Below are 19819 nucleotides of genomic sequence, written 5' to 3'. Positions count from 1 at the left end.
TCCCTGAGTTGAGAAGATCCCCTGGAGGAGAGCATGACAACCCACTCCAGTATTCTTGCCTGGAGAATCCCATGGACAAAGGAGCCTGGTGGGCTGCAGTCCATGGGGTTGCAGAGTTGGACACGACTAACTAAGTACAGCACAGAAAGCTATGGAAATTCAATTTTTATTTCTATCTGAAATGTTTTAGGGTAGAATGAATTACTTTATTTGCTCACATAATCACTTCAAATCCTTATTGTATACTTGAAGAAAATAGTTTACTCAGTTATCTATATACCTTTTAAAAATTTTGTATTATAGTTGATTTACAATGTTTCAGGTATAGTGCAAAGTAATTCAGTTATACATACATATTTTTTTCATTTTTCAGATTATTTTACATTATATGTAATTACATGAATCAGTTAACTTTACTCTTTTTTGGCTGTGCAGCCTATGTAGTATGCAGGATCTTAGTTCCCTGAACAGGTATCAAACCTGTGCCCCCTGCATTAGGAGCATAGAGTCCTAACCACTGGACCACCAAGGAAGTTCCCAGTTATCTATATTTTTAAAAATATTCTAAGGTCATTTAAGACATTTGTGATGTGTTGTCTTACAAATTTCCTTTCCTTCGTCCACAAAATTCCTTTTTTCTCCATAATAAACTTTTCATCACCAGCAACAATTTTTACCGAACGCCTCTCTGCACATAGCAAAACACCAAACGCTTTCATCTTGAATGACAACTATATAGGTCAACATGCTATGGAACCTTCAACTTGTCATAAAAATCCCTTTCTCCAATGGGTTCTCTTGTTTTGTGTCTCAAGATATTTTTTCTTGATTCTTTTTATCATCTGCCTTTGAAACACCAGATTTTCCCCAAAGCTTTAGCATGCTTCCAGTCTGTAATCTTTTTTTTTCATTTCCACAGCTTTTTAAACAATGCAATAGGGACCACATTAAAAAATATTTAAATTGTCAACACCCTTTAAATTTTTATATCTTCAAAATGGAGTCTGTATTAAGTAATCATCAAATCCAAAATATAGAAGTCTCATTTGCTTCTTTGAAATATCAACATTCCTTGAAAATATTTTTGCCTTAAGATCTCATACAACTGGAAATTATTTAGATATAGCAATAATTTTCACCTATTCTTCTAAATTTTTCTAAGTCTAGGCATAGAATTATGTCTAGACAAAACAGAATAATCCTCTATTCAACTCCAGATTTTTTTTTTCCCATGCTGGACATCGTTTGCCAGCAAGATGTGAGAAGGGAAAGGTTGCACACTCAAGTTATTCTGAGGGTTTCAATCCAACTTTCATTTCCAACTAATTGGTGCAGAAACTAGGCATCTGGTTTTCCCACCATGCTCATTTCTAGCCAATATCCTACACCAGCTGCTCAGTGCTGATGGAGGTAAGTGTGTTACGAGTTTTGTAAACCCCGAGTTGAGGAGAATGTGTATAAATATGAATAACTGCATGACCACATTTTAGATGGGACCTCTTTAAAACTCAGATCAGGAAGCTTATAAAACTATGATGATAACTTACCAATCCTTTTGAAAATAAAGTAGTTTCAAACATTGGGGAAAGTAGCGTATTTTCTATCAGGAAAAATAAAAACTAAGGAAGATGAAATAGACAAAATGAAAGATTCTTGCTTGCTCTTTTTAAAACAAATTTTATTTTGTCCTTTTATACTACTTGAGTTTCTTTTTTATCATGTGCCTGTGCATTCCCAAGTAAAAAAGAATCAAAACTTTTTTAATTGACCATTTATCTGGGTTAGTAAAACAGAGCACTGGTGTCAAAATGGTCCAGGAGAGGCACTGCTGGTGCAAACAAGGCTAGCCCCCACTTGATTGCGAGACCTAAGTATTTTGTTGGAAACCTCCCCTGGGACAACTGTCTTGCTCCCTCCTGATCTCCCAGGCACCCTACCTATCACATGCCTCAGTCTCTAGTCCAGATATCCTTCTTGCTGTCAGCTGTGAGCAAATCCCCTTTAAGATGTTCAGTTTTTAAAGTACATAAATGTATGTTTCAAGCAATGGTGAACTCCAGAGCCCTCTTCAAGTGGCTATAACAAGGAATGCCCCCCTCAAGGCATCATTTCAGACCCCTCCTTTGTCTTCTAGTATGTAAATCAAAGGCAAGGCAAAGACAGCGAGTGAACTTCTATGTTTGTCAAAATGTTATAGGGATGGTAGAGTTTCTCAATGATGACGAACTCTTCATTTAATCCGGCTAGGAGTTCGGGCTACCAAAAACAAAAATAAAGAAAGAATGGAGCTAAGATCTCATCTTAGAGGATGCTTGTGTAGAAGGCAGGTACATAAACAAACCATTGCAATTTCCTGTGATAAATGGCTAAAATAGATGCCACGGAATCCCCTAAAGAGACAATGCCCATGAAGAATTTTAAACAAGAAAGCTGTGTAGTCATAAATACCTCTCTGGCAGCACCATGGAAGGCTAGAAACCAGGAAACCAGAGGGAATGCTCTGACACAGCCCAGACCCCAGCAGATGAGGGCAGGAGGTAACACAGGGGCAGGGGAAGCAAGCAGACAGGGGCCCAGTCCTTCCTGCAGTAAGTTATATCAATAGCAGGTCAGATAATGTTCACCCTCCATGGAGAAAGAGAGAATGTGTGCCACCCTCTGGTGGCTGACTCCTCAAATAGAAGAATTCTTATTGTTATAGACACACACACACACAGTTAATCCCCTACATACAACTCAGTTCCATTCTGAGAGCATGTTCGTAAGTCCAGTTTGTCTATAAGTCCAATAAAGTTAGCCTCTGTACCTGACTAACACAATTGACTACATACCACTGCTTTTATGCTTGCTTCCCAACATCCAGGGCTTGAAATAAAGATACTGCACTACTGTACTCTGTCAGTGCTGTACGGTAAAGTACACAAAATCACATCCATTTGTAGAGGTGGATGCACGTGACAGTGTACACCAGACATGTGAACTAACTGACAAGACTGGACATAGGAACGCATGTTCACATCTTCGAAACTTGAAGGTTTGTAAGTGGGGGATTTTACTGTATTTGTGTGTTGCTTTTGAGAGGAAGGGGGCAGTGCAGCATGTGGGATCTTAGTTCTCTGGCCAGGGATCGAACCTGCAACCCTGCAGTAGAAATACAGAGTCTTTACTAATGGACTTCCAGAAAAGTCCCTGCATTTGTGTATTGTTTACCATCACTCTGAAAGATGACTTTGCTGAAGATACTGTTAATCTTCAAGTGTGTAATTGGAAAATGTGAAAAAAAAAAAAAGTATTAACACAACCTTAGATCTGAAGTGTGTGTTCTGGTCTGTGGCCTTAAACAATACAGCATTCATTTAAAAACACCATTGTCTGGGGACATACCTAGCAGTACAATGGCTGAGACTCTGCTTCCAATGTAGGGCACCTGGGTTCAATCCCTGGCTGGGGACTAAGATCCTGTATGCCATATGGCACAAATTTTTTAAATTAAATTAAAGATAAAAGATACTCCAAAACTGAGTGACTTGAAACAATCATTTATTATTAAAAATTGTGTGTGTGTGTGTGTTGCTCAGTTGTGTCTGATTCTTTGCAACCCCATGGACTGTAGCCCCCAAGGCTCCTCTGTCCCTGGAATTCTCCAGGCAAGAATACTGGAGTGGATTGCCATTCCTTTCTGCAGGGGATCTTCCCGACCCAGGGACTGAACTCAGATCTCCTGCATTTCAGGTAGATTCTTTACCATTTGGGCCACCAGGGAAGCCCTATTAGAAATTAAATCACATTAGAATAAAATAAATAAAACCACCAGGGACTGGTTGTAACACATGGTTTTCCCTGCTGCCCTTCAGGCTTACTAAGGCACCAGAATGTATTGAGAGTGACTCAGAATCAGGGTTTCTTTGATCTACTTCTTGCTCTGCCTCTAACAAGACGTGAGATGGTGAACTGATCGGTTATCCCTTCTACGCCTGGTTTCCCATCACGAAATGACTCTAGGCTTCCTCCCAGGTCTAATGAGCTGTGGGTCATGCCGTGCATTTCTCCTTTGCCTGATGGAAATGGACCCTTTCAGTAAGTGTGACCCTGGCCTCCTAATTTTCCTGCACCTCTCATCTTGAGTAAGATAGATTGCTTACTCATTAGTGAACCCTTTGTGTTCAAGGATGGTAAATAATTACTTTGAAGAAATTCTTCAATAGCTATCACAGCTTTAGAAAGCCTAACATTTAGTCATAGAGAAAGTTAGTTAACATCTCCATTCTGCAAAATACTTTCTCTGTGTGTCCACATATACTCTTAACAGTCTCGCAGGAAAAAAAATTTTATTTTAATCCATCAACCGTCTAATTATCTATTGGTCAATATTTAGATTTTATTTTTAATGAGTATTTTACTGAAGTGAATTTAAACAAAAATAAAGGTGATCAAAAATGATTATTTGTTAAGGGAGATGGGGTAGGGGTTGGGAGGAATAGGTGAAAAGGATTAAGAGATACAAACTTCCAGTTATAAAGTAAATGTCATGGAGATGTAATTAGTATACAGCATAAGGAATATAGTCAATAATGCTGTACTGTATGGTTACAGAGGGTTACTGGGCTTGTCATGTTGGTCATTTGGTGATGTATTTGATTCTCAGATTACTACGTGTACACCTGAACTAACATACTATTGTACATCAACCATTTTCTAGTGAAAGTCGCTCAGTCATGTCCGACTCTATACAGTCTGTGGATTTCTCCAGGCCAGAATACTGGAGTGGGTAGCCTTTCCCTTCTCTAGGGGATCTTCACAACCCAGGGATCAAACCCAGGTCTCCTGCATTGCAGATTCTTTACCAGCTGAGCCACGAAGGAAGCCCAAGAATACTGCAGTGGGTGGCCTATCCCTTCTCCAGCGGATCTTCCCGACCCAGGAATCAAACTGGGGTCTCCTGCATTGCAGGTGGATTCTTTACCAACTGAACTATCAGGGAAGCCCTATATTCAATTCTAAAAAGGCAACAACAAAAAAAAAGATTCTTTTTTAAACACCATGACAAGCAATGACTTAAACAATGTCCCCACTGTAAAAAAAAAAAAATGTATTTACGTGAAGGAAAACGTGCCATAATATGGTAAAAGCAAGAAAGATACTGGCATTACCATTTCCCTGACTCCAACCCAAGATTTAGAAACAGAGAATTTTCTTCCTTTTTTTATTTGTGATTTTAGCGACAATTTGAAGTTCCATAGATACTTAGATGAAGCATGAAAATGCCAGATCCCAGTCTAGGCTTATGATTTTCCTACCAATTTAAACCAGAAGGCTCCTCTTTTCTCCATGTTTTATTTCATTTCTTTGGTTTAGTCCCTTAACTGAGAATTTAAAGAGAAAAAGGGATAAATATGAAGTTAAAGTTCAACAATATTGTAGACCTGTTTTCTTTCTCCCCTTTAACATATTATTCACCAAGTTTATGAATATAAGAGAAAATGTCATATCACTTAATTTTCTCTGGGGTTTTAGGGGAGCAATTAGCTTTCACTCTGTTTTGCCTTCTCATAATTCAGCCAAATAGCCTGGACAGATGGAAGGTTATCTGGTTTACTTTTTAATAATTAAATAGAACAATATAAGAGAATTTTTAAGTTTTCTGGATTCCAACCCTGAAAGCCCCGGGTGCATGAAAAATAAAATTAGATTATAAATTGGAGAAGAAACTTGGGCTTGCAGAATCCAAAGTATATAAGGAATCATTTTGGGCAAAGAAGTTATTATTTGGATGCAGCAAATGTTTCAGTTAAGGAACCCCTCCCAGATTGCCATTTAACATAGGTGTAGAAAGAAGGGGAAAACCACGTATAAAATGTACATGAATAACTGGGAATTCCTGCCTCTCATTGTTTGAAATGTGACCTTAGTCCTTGCAGAGAGGCCCAACTCCTTGACTGGAAAGAGATCTTGAGAGGATGTACTGGAGCACTCTGCAAACTGGGGCCAAAAACCTGGACTTAAATCCCATCAAATATGACACCAATTTTCAGAAAATATGGAGACAAAGGAGCAAAGTAAACAACGTGGGATGCAATCAGCAAAATCCAGATTGTGGGAAAGTCTATAGGATGAGCAGCCCAGTTTTTTAAATACATAAATATCAAAGGGGAAGGAGGGAGACACAGAGAAAAGAATCCATAGATTCAAAGACTTTAGAGACACACCTATGTTTGCATTTTATGTATTTTACTTTGAATCCTGAGTCAAACAAACTGCAAAAATGTGATGGGACAATTGTGAATATATGTACCTTGACTAGTTATTTTATGTGATTAAGGAATAATTGCTGATTATTTTTAAGTGTGATCATGGTACTGAAGTTAAGTTTAAGAGAAAGAGTCCTTATCTTTTAGAGTAATATCCTGGGATGATAAGAGTTGCTTAAAATAATCTGGGGGCGATGGATGGGTATATATGAGTCAAGATGGGCCATGAATGGGCGCCGAAGAGTTGATGCTTTCAAACTGTGGGGCTGAAGAAAGCTCTTGAGAGCCCCTTGGACAGTAAGGAGATCAAATCAGTCAATCCTAAAGGAAGTCAACCCTGAATATTCTTTGCTGAAGGTAAAGCTTCAATAATTTGGCCTCCTGATGTGAAGAGCCTACTCATCAGAAAAGACCCTGATGCTGGGAAAGATTGAGGGCAAGGGGAGAAGGGGATGATAGAGGGTGAGATGGTAGGATGGTAGGACATGAGTTTCACCAAACTCAGGAAGACAGTGAAGGACAGAGGAGCCTGGTGTGCTGCAGTTCATGGGGTCACAAAGAGTCAGACATGACTTAGCAACTGAACAACAACAGTACTTAAATGATGGAACATAAAAGTTTATTCTTCTATTTTTGTATACACTTGAAATTTTCAATTAAAAAAAAAGTTTTTTAGAAAAAGGAGATTGACAGAGTATTAGGGAAGATGAAGAACAGCCAAAGTTTCCACACAGACACAGAGAACAGACTGGCCAAGGGGGACAGGGGCTGAGAGAGGTAAAGACTGGGAGTTTGGAATTAGCAGATGCAAACTAGTTATGTATGGAATGGATAAACAACAAAGTCCTACTGTATAGCACAGAGAACTAAATTCAATATCCTGTGATAAACCCATAATGGAAAAGAATATACACACATAAAACTTTGCTGTACTGCAGAAATTAATACAATATTGTAAATCAACTATGCTTCAATACATTTTTTTTTAAAGAAAAATACCCAAGGAACAAATATTTTCACAACATTTCTAATTTGGTCAAGGTGCAGAATTTTAACGGGTTTGGAAAAAATGAGACTCAGAATCGATATCTGCCTAGAACTAGGTTAAGAAATCTGAGCTTCCCTCCCAACTCCTGTTGTAACTACTCAAGTTTTTGACTAGTATCCCAGAAAGCAACAAGTCTTAAATCTGACCAAAAAGATAGTGTAGCAGCGCCATCTACTGAGCCCTAGATAATTTTACACAGCAACTTGGAAAATGTCCTGTGGTATACAAAAAGTAGGCTGAAGTCAAGCAGAGTGTAAACACAATGCCTTAGAAGAACCTGTACGATTACTTTATTCTATTTTTTCTTTAGTTAAAAATATGAAGATGGATCATGTAACAATACATGTAAAGGATGTATATACCAAATGGTGAGGCTTTGTCTTGTTTTGATTTTTCTAATTACCACACTGTCGTATTAACTACCACACTGCCATAACACTTCTCACAAAAAAGACAGACTTAAAACATATTTTGGGCTTCCCAAGTAAGCGCTAGTGGTAAAGAACCCACCTGTCAACTCAGAAGACATAAGAGACACGGGTTCATTTCCTGGATTGGGAAGATTCCTTGGAGAAGGGCATGACAATCCACTCCAGTATTCTTGCCTCCGGAATCCCATGGATTGAGGAGCCTGGCTTCAGTACATACGGTCACAAAGAGTTGGACACGACTGAAGGGACTTAGTACACACTCAAGCAAAGATACTTCACTTCAGAATCGTGGGGCAAAATGAGGTCCTCCAGATTTCTAAGGTGGTGTGGAGCCCACGTGAGCCGTGTTTGCCAAGGGCTCACGCAACCCAACACGATGCCTGCCGAGTGCGCCTGCTCCCGGAAGCGGAAGCGACGGACTCCCAGAAGCGGAAGCAGTTATGGGAGCTCAGGCTCCAGGAGACGCCTTGGGCCTCCTTTACCACTTCATGTCTCTAGGCATTCGTTTTTCAGTCTGTGAAAAGGACTGCGAGGCATCACTAACAGGTTTTTAATGGAGATTTGAGAGCAACAGCATCACTTCTTCATGCCCTCTGGGAGGAAGGACAAGGGTTTCCCTGAAGCCTCTCCTCCCCTGTGCCTGAGCCAAATTGGGGAATATCCTGGCTTCTGCCCAGGGGACCAACGGAAGATGCTGATGCTGTGATTCTTTCACTAGTAAGTGTGAGGGAAAGATTCATGTTTGAAATCAGGAAAGAGAATAGGAGTCATTTGGTGAGGAACATATAAGTTCTTCCTTGCAAGACTGTCTTAATCCTTTTATTTACTGAGCTGGTCCACAAGGATGTCAAAACGCCAAAACAGATCCAGCTGTCCCAGGATTGAAGGGGAATCTGGCCTGGCCTGGCCACATGTCTCATTGCAAAACTGTGTTTTCCATAGTGGGGCCAAAAAATGATTCTAAGTAGAAGGGAAACCACAGCAATGAATGCTCAGAGAATTGAGTTCACACTCAGTTTTATGTCAGGGGTTACATCTGGACAAGGAAAAAGAGGCAGAAAGAAGGCATGGACCTCAGGGTTCTCATAATTTCCAAAGGAAGATGTCAGCAGTGTGTCTTAGAGACTGAGGATCCCTGGAATCCTTGAAAGTGTGGCCTGAAAGCCTTCCAGGTGATCCTCACATGGAGCCATTCAGTTCACTTCAGTTCAGTCGCTCAGTCATGTCCGATTCTTTGTGACCCCATGAATCGCAGCACGCCAGGCCTCCCTGTCCATCACCAACTCCCCGGGTTTACTCAAACTCTATCATCGAGTTGGTGATGCCATCCAGCCATCTCATCCTCTGTCCTCCCCTTCTCCTCCTGCTCCCAATCCCTCCCAGTATCAGGTGAAGCCTATTTATTCATTCTACCTTTAATTATTTGGTTGTTTCCAGCTTGGGGTTATTACAAATAATCTGCTATGAATATTCTTACAGATGTCTTATGTTGCTTTTATGTACATAGGTTGGGCCTATCCTTTGGAGTGAAATTGCTGAGTCACAGATAGAGTGACCATGTATTTTAATCATCTAAACTGAGACACTTTTGAGAGTAAAGAGTAGTATTAAAAATAATTAAAATGTAGGGTCTTCCCTGATAGTCCAGGGGTTAAGATTTCCTGCTCCCAACCCAAAGGGCAGGGGTTCTATCCCTGGTTGGGAACTAAGATCCTGCATGCTGCATAGCTTGGCATTAAAAAAAAAAATCCCTATTGGGCCAGTGGTTAGGATACCATGCTTCCACTACCAGGAGCTTCTGTTCAATCCTTGATCGAGGAACTAAGATCCTGCAAGCTTCGAGGTGTGGCCAGAATATAGAATAAAAAATAAAATTTATTTACTAGCCAACAAATTTGTTCAATAAATTGGTAGACCTTTATAGAAAGATGATTCAAAACTGGTTTTCAAAAATAAAATCTCTTCTAAAATATTAAAATAACATATACCTCAGGTGGCACTAGTGGTAGAGAACCTGCCTGCAAATGCAGAAGACAAAAGAGAGACACAGGTTTGATTCCTGGGTCAGGAAGGTCCCATGGAGGAGGGCACAGCAACCTACTCCAATATTCTTGCCTAGAGAATCCATGAACAGAGACGCCTGGTGGGCTATAGTCCATGGGGGTCACAAAGAGTCAAACATGACTGAAGAGACTTAGCACAAATGCACACATACCCATGTACCTTAAAGTAAAATTCTAAAAAACATTCGTATTCATAATCTGAATATTTTTTTTACAAAACAGGGTAACTATTCTTGGTACACAGTCACATACATAAATTAGAGTTTTAGCCAGATCTAGTATTTTTTTTTCTGAAGAACATATATTTTAATACAGTCTTGCAAATATGTTTTGCAAAATCTCATCAATATTGCATTTTATGCCTAGTAAACTTGGTGGTTGACACTTTCAGTGGATTCTTCTCCATAGAATATATATTTTAATACAAATGCTCTTTCTATAAGAGAAAGCTCATAGGTACTGTGTAAGCTCAGAGCAAAGTGCTTAATGAAAGATCATCTCAATTTTAGTTTCTGTCACCTTATAATGTGTAAATATAAAGCCTAATATTTTCCATAAATACTGTCTTTTTTCTCTATTTAAAATAGTTTTCTTCCAGGGCAGGAATAGTGATGAAGATGTAGAGAATGAACATGTGGATGCAGAGGGTAAGGGGAGGGTAGGACAAATTGGGAGATTAGGACTGACATATATACACTACTGTGTTTAAAATAGATAGCTAGTGGGAAGCTGCTGTATAGCGCAGGTTGCTCAGCTTGGTGCTCTGTGATGACTTGGAGGGATGGGATGTGGGGGTGGGCAGGAGACTCAAGAGGGAGGGTATATATGTATGCACATATCTGGTTCACTTCATTGTACAGCAGAGACAAACACGACATTGTAAAGCAGTTATATTCCAATTTGAAAAACAAACTTTCCTTTAGCGAATACTTTATAAGCAAAACTTAAGAAATAAGTTGTCTACCTAAATTTCTTTCAGATGTTTTGCCACATATATTTATAGCAAAATTAGAGGCCTTCTCAATTAAATTTACTTTTGGTTAGAATATAAATATGTCCAATTAAAAGTAAGAACTCTATCAAACATGTCAATATAGTTCAAAATACAATTTCAAAATTAAATCTGGTACAGTATTTGAGTTTTTTTTTTCATTTATTTGCCTCCACCTACTGCCAATTGCTTTTCTAGGGATAAATATCAATGCTTTTCTCATTATAAATTCAGTTTTCAATAATTCAAAGTAGTAAAAACTTCAAAAGCTGCAGGGTCTTTTAACATTTTGATTAATATTTTCAATATATTGTGAACAAAATTCAACCAAAATATAAAGTACCCTCTTCTAATACCATTGCATGACATTAGGTATATTAACAAAGTAATATTAAAATGCTCATATATTTCTAATATGCAGAGTACATCATGAGAAATGCTGGACTGGAAGAAGCACAAGCTGGAATCAAGATTGCTGGGAGAAATATCAATAACCTCAGATACACAGATGACACCACCCTTGTGGCAGAAAGTGAAGAGGAACTAAAAAGCCTCTTGATGAAAGTGAAAGAGGAGAGTGAAAAAGTTGACTTAAAGCTCAACATTCAGAAAACCAAGATCATGGCATCTGGTCCCATCACTTCATGGCAACTAGATGGGGAAACAGTGTCAGACTTTATTTTTTGGGCTCCAAAATCACTGCAGATGGTGATTGCAGCCATGAAATTAAAAGACACTTACTCCCTGGAAGGAAAGTTATAACCAACCTAGACAGCATATTAAAAAGCAGAGACATTGCTTTGCCAACAAAGGTCTGTCTAGTCAAAGCTATGGTTTTTCCAGTGGTCATGTATGGATGTGAGAGTTGGATTGTGAAGAAAGCTGAGCACCAAAGAATTGATGCTTTTGAACTGTGGTGTTGGAGAAGACTCTTGAGAGTCATTTGGACTGCAAGGAGAGCCAACCAGTCCATCCTAAAGGAGATCAGTCCTGGGTGTTCATTGGAAGGACTGATGCTGAAGCTGAAACTCCAATACTTTGGCCACCTAATGTGAAGAGCTGACTCATTGGAAAAGACCCTGATGCTGGGAGGGATCGGGGGCAGGAGGAGAAGGGGACGACAGAGGATGAGATGGCTGGATGGCATCACTGACTCAATGGACATGAGTTTGAGTAAACTCCGGGAGTTGGTGATGGACATGGAGGCCTAGCGTGCTGCAATTCACGGGGTTGCAAAGAGTCAGACACGACTAAGTGACTGAACTGAACTGATATTTCTAAATAATGAGTAGCAAATAGAGGAGGGTTTCCCAGGTGGCTCAGTGGTAAAGAGTCCACCTACCAATGCAGGAGACTTGGGTTTGATCCCTGAGTTGGGAAGATCTCCTGGAGAAGGAACTGGCAACCAATTCTAGTATTCTTGCCTCAAAAATCCCATGGACAGAGGAGCCTGATGGGCTATGGTCCATGGGGTAGCAAAGAGTCAGACACGATTGAATGAATGAGCACTTTGGAGAAATAAAAGACTCTTGTCCATTTTTTAACTGAGTTGTTTTTTTTTTTTTCTTGTTAAGTTTTAGGAGTTCTTTATATATTTTGCATATTAATACCCTATCAGATAAATGATTTGCAAATATTTTTCTCCCTCTCTGCAGGTTGTCTTTTCACTCTTTTGATAGTGTCCTTGGATGCACAAAAGAAAAGAACGTTTTTTGACACATTAGCAAAGTGTATGTGTACTACAACCAATTCCAAATACATTTCTACTCCATAGGTTTCTTTATTTAATAATATTGTTTTTATCTCAGTGCAATATTCTACCAAAATTAATATTTGTCCTATCACCACAGAAATATTATCTTTAGTGTTATTTCTTTTAAGTGAATCCATAGTAGCATTCAGCACCATGTCATACATTTTTCTTTTTAATGGAATGAATTTTATAACTTTTACATTGACTCAATCAAGTAGAGATAAAAATTCAGCTATTCAGCTATTGTGATTTTCTATTTAACATCACTGCATTGCTATCAAATTGTTATCGTTTAAGAACTGAAAAGTTCCTGTTCTGCTTATAGAGTGAACACATTGACACCTATCACTTCATTTTGTGTCTGCACAAGATAATTTGAAATTTTAAAATGAGCAAAGTTAATTTGCAATGGTCATTTCATCTTAATGAAAAGTCATGCTTTATGAAATGACATGTAAATCCTCCTTTGGTGGCTGCTTACAGACTTCCTCAAATAACCACTGCCTTAATGTATGTGCAGACATTTCTTAGGTCTATTTGTGCCTTTTGGTTCTCACGTTGTCAGTGATGTCACTTTGCCTCAGGATGAATAGTTGATATCAACAAATATTTTGTGAAAATAATATATCATCACTTTCCTTAAGAAACTACAGCAGTATTTTTCTTATTACATATACACTACCATTTATTTGAGCCCACTACTCCCAAGAAAATTTATTGTGAAAGAAAGCATTGCCAAATAATGGCATGAGTAAATAGACAATTGTAGATTTATATCAAGCAATACATAGTAAAACCACTGTAGTAAGAGTATTTAGATTACCCTTGATTCACTCTATTTTCTTGGCCTCTATTTTCTACATATATTTCAAGTACATCTAACATAATTTCTGAACTTTCCCACTGACTATACCAGCTGGCAGCTTACTGGCTCTATGCTTCTTTCAGGCTGGTATTACACCAAATGGCCAGCAGGGGCAGCAGTGTCAAGCGCTTTCACTACAAGTTAAAACTGGAAATACCTTAGCTCTCCCTGGGACTTAAGTGTTAAAAGGGTGTTATCTCTGGTTGCCTTAAAGATTCAACAGTGTGTTACAGTAGAAACTATCTTCAGTGCATATGTGTCCCACGCTACAAGACAAGATCCTGGCAAAAGCTGTATGAATAAAGTAGAAGTCCATGAAACCTTCCCTGATTTATTTGAGTACAACAATTTGTAACAACATTTTGCTTAAATGAAAGAGTCAAGGACAAATGCTAAACTAAAAGCATTCTGAAAATATATACATGAGTCAAAGCTGTTCACAGAAAACCAGGACAAGGCTCCCTGACCATAGGGAATGGCCACCTTCCACTGGCGATTCCCCAAAGTGATTGTTGGAATTTACATCCCCACCAACAGCATAAGAGAGATGCAATGACTCCACTTCCTCACCAACAATTGGCACCATTTGTCTTTTAAGTTTTGACCATTTTGGCATTTATACAATGGTGTGATTTTACTTCCCCTGTTTAATGAACAGATGAGAACGTGTTTATTAGATATAAAATTTTTTAAGGTGCCTGTCCAAATCCATTTGTCTATGGGGTTGCGTATGTATGTGTAATTTTCTTATTGATTTGCAGCAGTTTATGTGCCTGCAATGCGGGAGACCCAGGTTCAATCCCTGAGTCAGAAAGGGTCCCTGGAGAAGGAAATGGCAACCCACGCCAGTATTCTTGCCTGGAGAATTTCATGAACAGAGAAGCCTGGGGGGTGACAGTCCATAGGATCACAAAGAGTCAGACATGACTCAGTGACTTTCACTTCATTTCACTTCACTAGCAGTTCTTAATATATTTGATAAATAAGCACTCATTAGCTATATATGTTGTAAATATCTTATACCACCCTCAGGTTTGCTTTTTGGCCTTCAAATGATTTGTTTGGGAGAATGAAAATTCTTAATTTTTGCTGTTTGCCATATCCTGTTTGATAAATCATTCTTTTTTCAAAGGTCATGAAGATATTATCCTACGTTGTTGTCTCAAAGCGTTTTTTTTAATAACCTATCATATTTAAATATACAATCCTGCTGGAATTAATTTTGATATAGTATAAGATAAGGATGATGGGTTTTTTGTGTGTTGATATAGACTTGACTGAATTTTTTTTTCAAAAGACTGTCCTTTTCCTATTGAGTTTCAGTGGGGATCCTTCAGAAATCAGGTGATCGCTGTGTTTAGGTCTGATTATAGAATCTCCATTCTGTTCCACTAATCTGTTTGACTGTCCCTCTGCCAGTACCATCCCCCATCTTGATATTATGATAACCCTACAATAAGTTGATTTCTAGTGGCGTGAGTATTCATTTATGTACTTATTTTTAAAGTCTGGCTTGAAGATCCTAGGTTCTTTGCATTTCTATATAAATTTTAGAATCAGTTTTTCAGTTCTCACCAAAACTAAATTCTGCTCAGATTTTTACTGGGCTGCAACATGTCTGTGCACCAGTATGGGGGGAATTGATAGCATACTGAGTCTTAGAGCCATGAATACGGGATATTCCTTTATTTCTTTAGATCTTTTTTCATTTCTTTTGGCAATATTTGTATTTTTCAGTGCAGACATCTTTCTCTCTTTTATATTTATTCCTATATGTTTTACAACTTTGTGTTAGTATAAACCCTATTTTAATATAATTTTCTGATTGCTTATTGCTATCATATAGAAATGCAACTGTTTGTATTCTGAACTTGTATCCAACAACCTTGTTAAATTCACCTAAGTCCAACAAGTTGCCTATACATTCTTGTAGATTTTTCTGATACACGAAACCATGTAATATGTGAGTAATGGCAGCTTACTTCTTCCTTTATAATCTTTATACCATTTTTTTTTTATTCTTCATATAGTCCTAATTGCATTGGCCATGACCTTCAGGATTTCTGTCCTTTTTATAATTGGATTTCAATTTGCTAGAGTTTCATTTTGGATTTTTTTCTTCTGTGCTCATGAAAGGGATTGGTCTGTAACTGTCTTTCTTCTAAAATCCTCGTCATATTTAGTATCAAGTTTATACTGGCCTTGTTTTTTAAAAAAAGAAAAGGTGGAAAACATTTCCACTTTTTCTGTTCTCTGGTAGGGTTTGGTAAGGTCGGCATTATCTGTTCCTTCAATGTCACTAGTAGAACTGGCAGGGATTGTTCTTTGTTGGAAGGTTTTAAATGATAGACTTCATAGATTCTAATCACTTAACATACATAATACTATTAAGTTTTTCTATTGCTTATTCTATTAGTTCGGGTAAGTTCTGTTTTTCAAGGCATTTGTCTGTGTCATCTTATTTGTTGGATTTATTGGCAGAAGTTGTTCATAATGTTCTCTTGAAAGAAAGTAAAAGTGGAAGTCACACTAATATAGAAATAAAAAGAAAACCTAACTATAGCTTTTACAAGTGATTAAAAAAAAAATGTTCTCCTAGCATCCTTTTATCATTTATAAGATCTATAGTTGGGTTTCCATTTTATTTCTCATATTAGTGTGCCTTCTCTATTTTTTTTTTGCTTGATCTGCTTACCAGAGATTAATACATTTTATTAATCTTGTTCTTTATTTCAGTGCAGTTCTGCTGATAGCAAGTTCTCTCCAAAAATATCTTTATTTCATAACAATTTTAGAAGGAAATTTTGTATTACATATAGTGTTCAAAGTTTTCAGTTATTTTCTTTCATCACCAAGAAGATGTTGTTCATTGAATTATGGCTTCCATTGTTTCTGTTTTGGGGTCAGCTGTCAGTCTTATTGTTCCTTCTTTGAGGTTATGTTTTATCACCCTACAGCTGCTTTTTGGTACTTCCCATTGGCTTTGTTTTTTTAGCAGTTTTACTATGCTGTGCCTACATATGGTTTCCTTTATATTTACCCTGAGTGGAGATCACAATGCCTCTTGAGCCTGATGTCTTTAGTGGAAACTAAAATTTGTTTTGCTGTCTTTTAAATTCCTCTGGTTTCAAAGGTAATAAATAATCAAATATTTTCCTCTGATATATAAATTCAAGAAGTAATTAAGAATGCATACAATAATCACAGATATGAGATCAAAATATTAACTTTATTCCTAATAAGTTTGGAGTGGAGGAAAAAGAGAACTAAGATGATAAGCAGCTCTCTAATAATCCACCTGAAGACTAGACTTCAGAACAACTTTCCCAAGAGAGAATTTTCATCTGCAGAACAGGCATCTTTTCTCTGAATTACAGCCTAACACTTATTAAACCGCAATAGTAAGGAAAGAGGGAAATGATCCCATAATCTAGAAGGTGGAGGATGTATGCTTACCTCATGGAAAACTGGGGCAAAAATCTATAAACATTCTCTGTGGACAAATAAGCCAAAAAACCAGGAAGGAGACAATTTTACATACTCAGTTCTTTCTTTTAGTCTCGTTGATCAGATAAACCACTGCCTCTCTCAGATGAAGGGACAGGAAGGGGTTTCTCCCATATTTTTCCCTCCTTAGGAATCAAGTTAAAATTTCCCCCACTCCATGGTGATAAACTGCCTGAGATTAGCATTTCCCATAAGGTAGATAATACCTACACTAAGAAGTGTTTTTTTCTATCTGGTTCCTGATCCAAAAGTTTAATTAATTTTTTAATGCATAATTTAGATTGTCTAGAAATTCCTAAAGACTTGATCCATATTCCTTTAGCTTGTGAAAACTGGCGAAAGTAAATACAAGTATATTCAAATTTCAGTGAAAAAGAACTCATGGTTAGAGAGAGAGTACAAACTGACAAACTATGATTTAGTCAGAAAAAGGAATCATGGAAAGTAAGAATGGCTGAGCTGAATTATGAAGAATAAAATAAATATTCCAAATCCTAGTGTGGAAACAGAGGTATAACAGGGTTAACTTGGGCAATTCATAACTTTTTACTGCTTTACACTACTTACCAATACAGTGAAGGTAGACTAAATAGTCTAACATTTCTTCTAGCTCTAACAGTTCATGTTCCTTCCATGGATAATGTTATGGATGGAATTGTGTTTCCCCAAAATTTGTGTGTTGAAGTTCTAACCCTCTAGTACATCAGAATGTGACTGCTTTTGGAGAAAGTGTCTTAAAAGAGGTAATTAAGTTAAAATGAGGCTGTTACGGTGAGCCCTGATCCAGTTGGACAGGTGTCCTCATAAGAAGTAGAGATCAGAATTTACAGGGAGACACCAGAGACATGCTCTGGGATGTATAAACAGCAGGAGGATGGCCATATGCAAGCCCAAAAGAGAGACCTCAATGGAACCCAACTCTTCTGGCACCTTGATCTTGGATTTCCAACTCTAGAATATAGAGAAAATAAATTTCTATTGTTTAGCTATCCCACCCAGGGTATTTAGTTATGGCAGCCTCAGCAGACTAATACACAGGGGGACCCCAGGCAAAAGCTCATTAAATCAGGCTACCTTGAAACTGGTTTTAGCAGGATGACACAGTGAGAAGGAATGTCTACAGCTTCAAAATGCCTCAGAAAGTAAGGTAAGTCTTTCTAGAATGTCTCCTGAGGAGACATGAAAGGAGAAAGTTGTACCACACAAAGGAAAACTTCCTAAAACTTGTGTTAAGCCACTGCTTTCCCTAAAATCCCACATCTCATAGCAACTACTTATCATCTCTCCATTTCCTCCTCTTCCTCCTTCAAAATAAAAAATGAAAAGCTCCTCCAATCTCTTCTTCTAAGATATTTTAATCTTACCAAGATTAAATGAATTTCCTTATATATCTAAATTGAAACTTTTCTAGACTTCTCCCTGGAAAAGGAAATGGCAACCCACTCCAGTACTCTTGCCTGGAAAATCCCATGGATGGAGCAGCCTGGTGAGCTACAGTCAATGGGGTCACAGAGAGTCAGACACAACTGAGCAACTTCACTTTCACTCACTTAGACTTCTCCCAGTCCTCTCTACCTGTCTTGCTATCAGCATAACTCATTAGTGAATCCAAGCAATCCTTAAATCCTTTCTCCTTCAAAGCTGGGAAAGTATAGAGAAACTCTAACTCATATATGTGAATATATTTAATGTGTCTTTTGTTATTTCTAACATAGGTTATGTTATGTTATTTCAACCATACTAGAGTTTATGTTAATGTAGTGATTTTTGAAAGCACCTAAAGATGCTGGCTGGAGGCTGGTTGCCAAGGGAACCAATGATGGCTAGAAGGTTGGAACTTAAGCCCCCACTCTCTGATTTCTGAGGAGGGGAGAGGAGCTGGAGGTTGAATCAATCACCTGTGGCCAATGACTTAATTGGTTATGCTTATGTAATGAAACTGGGTTTCCCAGGTGGTGCTAGTGATCAAGAAGCCACCTACCAATGCTAGAGATGGAAGAGACGCTGGTTCCATCCCTGGGTCAGGAAGATCCCCTGGAGGAGGCAACAGCAACCCACTTCAGTATTCTTGCCTGGGGAGTCCCATGGACAGAGGAGTCTGGTGGGCTACAGTCCATAGGGTTGAACAGAGTCGGATACGACTGAAGTGACTTAGCATGCACACATGCGTGTAATGAAGCCTCCTGAAAACTCAGAAGGACACGGTTTGGAGAGCTTCTGGGTGGAGGTGTGGGAACATGAGGAGGCTCTGGAAGAGCCTGGAGAAGGCAAGGAAGCATCAGGCCCTGTCCCACACCTCTACTTCTTTTCCATCTGTCTGCTCCTGAGTTCTCTCCTTTTATACTAAACTAGTGACCTAGTTTATTAAAGGGCTTCCCTGATAGCTCTGTTGGTAAAGAATCTGCCTGCAATGCAGGAGACCCCAGTTCGATTCCTGGGTAGGGAAGATCCGCTGGAGAAGGGTTAGGCTACCTACTCCAGTATTCTTGGGCTTCCCTTGTGGCTCAGCTGTGGGCTGAGCTCACAATGCAGGAGACCTGGGTTCGATCCCTGGGTTGGGAAGATCTCCTGGAGAAGGGAAAGGCTACTTACTCCAGTATTTTGGACTGGAGAATTCCATGGACTATATAGACCATGGGGTCAAAAAGAGTTGGACACAACTGAGCAGTTTTCACTTTCAGTGATCTAGTATGTAGTGTTTCTCTGAGCTCAGTAAGCTGCTCCAGCGAATTTATCAAATGCAAGGAAGGGGTCACTAGAACCTCTAATTTATCGCCAGTCAGAAGCACAGGTGATAACCTGATCTGTGACTGATGTCTGAAAGGGGTTGGGGGGAGGGGCAGTCTTATAGGACTGAGTCCTTAACCTGTGAGATCTGTCTCTAAGCAGATAGTGTCAGAGTTGAATTCTAGG

General features: G+C 38.6%; 1 non-coding gene across 1 annotated transcript; it reads right to left on the bottom strand.

Moving 5' to 3' along the window:
- Window positions 1-459: 459 nt before the first annotated feature.
- Window positions 460-532, bottom strand: TRNAR-CCU (transfer RNA arginine (anticodon CCU)). Its single transcript has one exon. It is a non-coding gene; the product is annotated as a tRNA-Arg (tRNA).
- Window positions 533-19819: the final 19287 nt, after the last annotated feature.

The sequence above is a fragment of the Dama dama genome, chromosome 23 (genome assembly GCF_033118175.1).
Source record: "Dama dama isolate Ldn47 chromosome 23, ASM3311817v1, whole genome shotgun sequence".
NCBI classification, from domain to species: Eukaryota; Metazoa; Chordata; class Mammalia; order Artiodactyla; family Cervidae; genus Dama; species Dama dama.
Note: the sequence above shows the minus strand (reverse complement) of the source record. Positions and strands in the feature narration are given on the sequence as shown.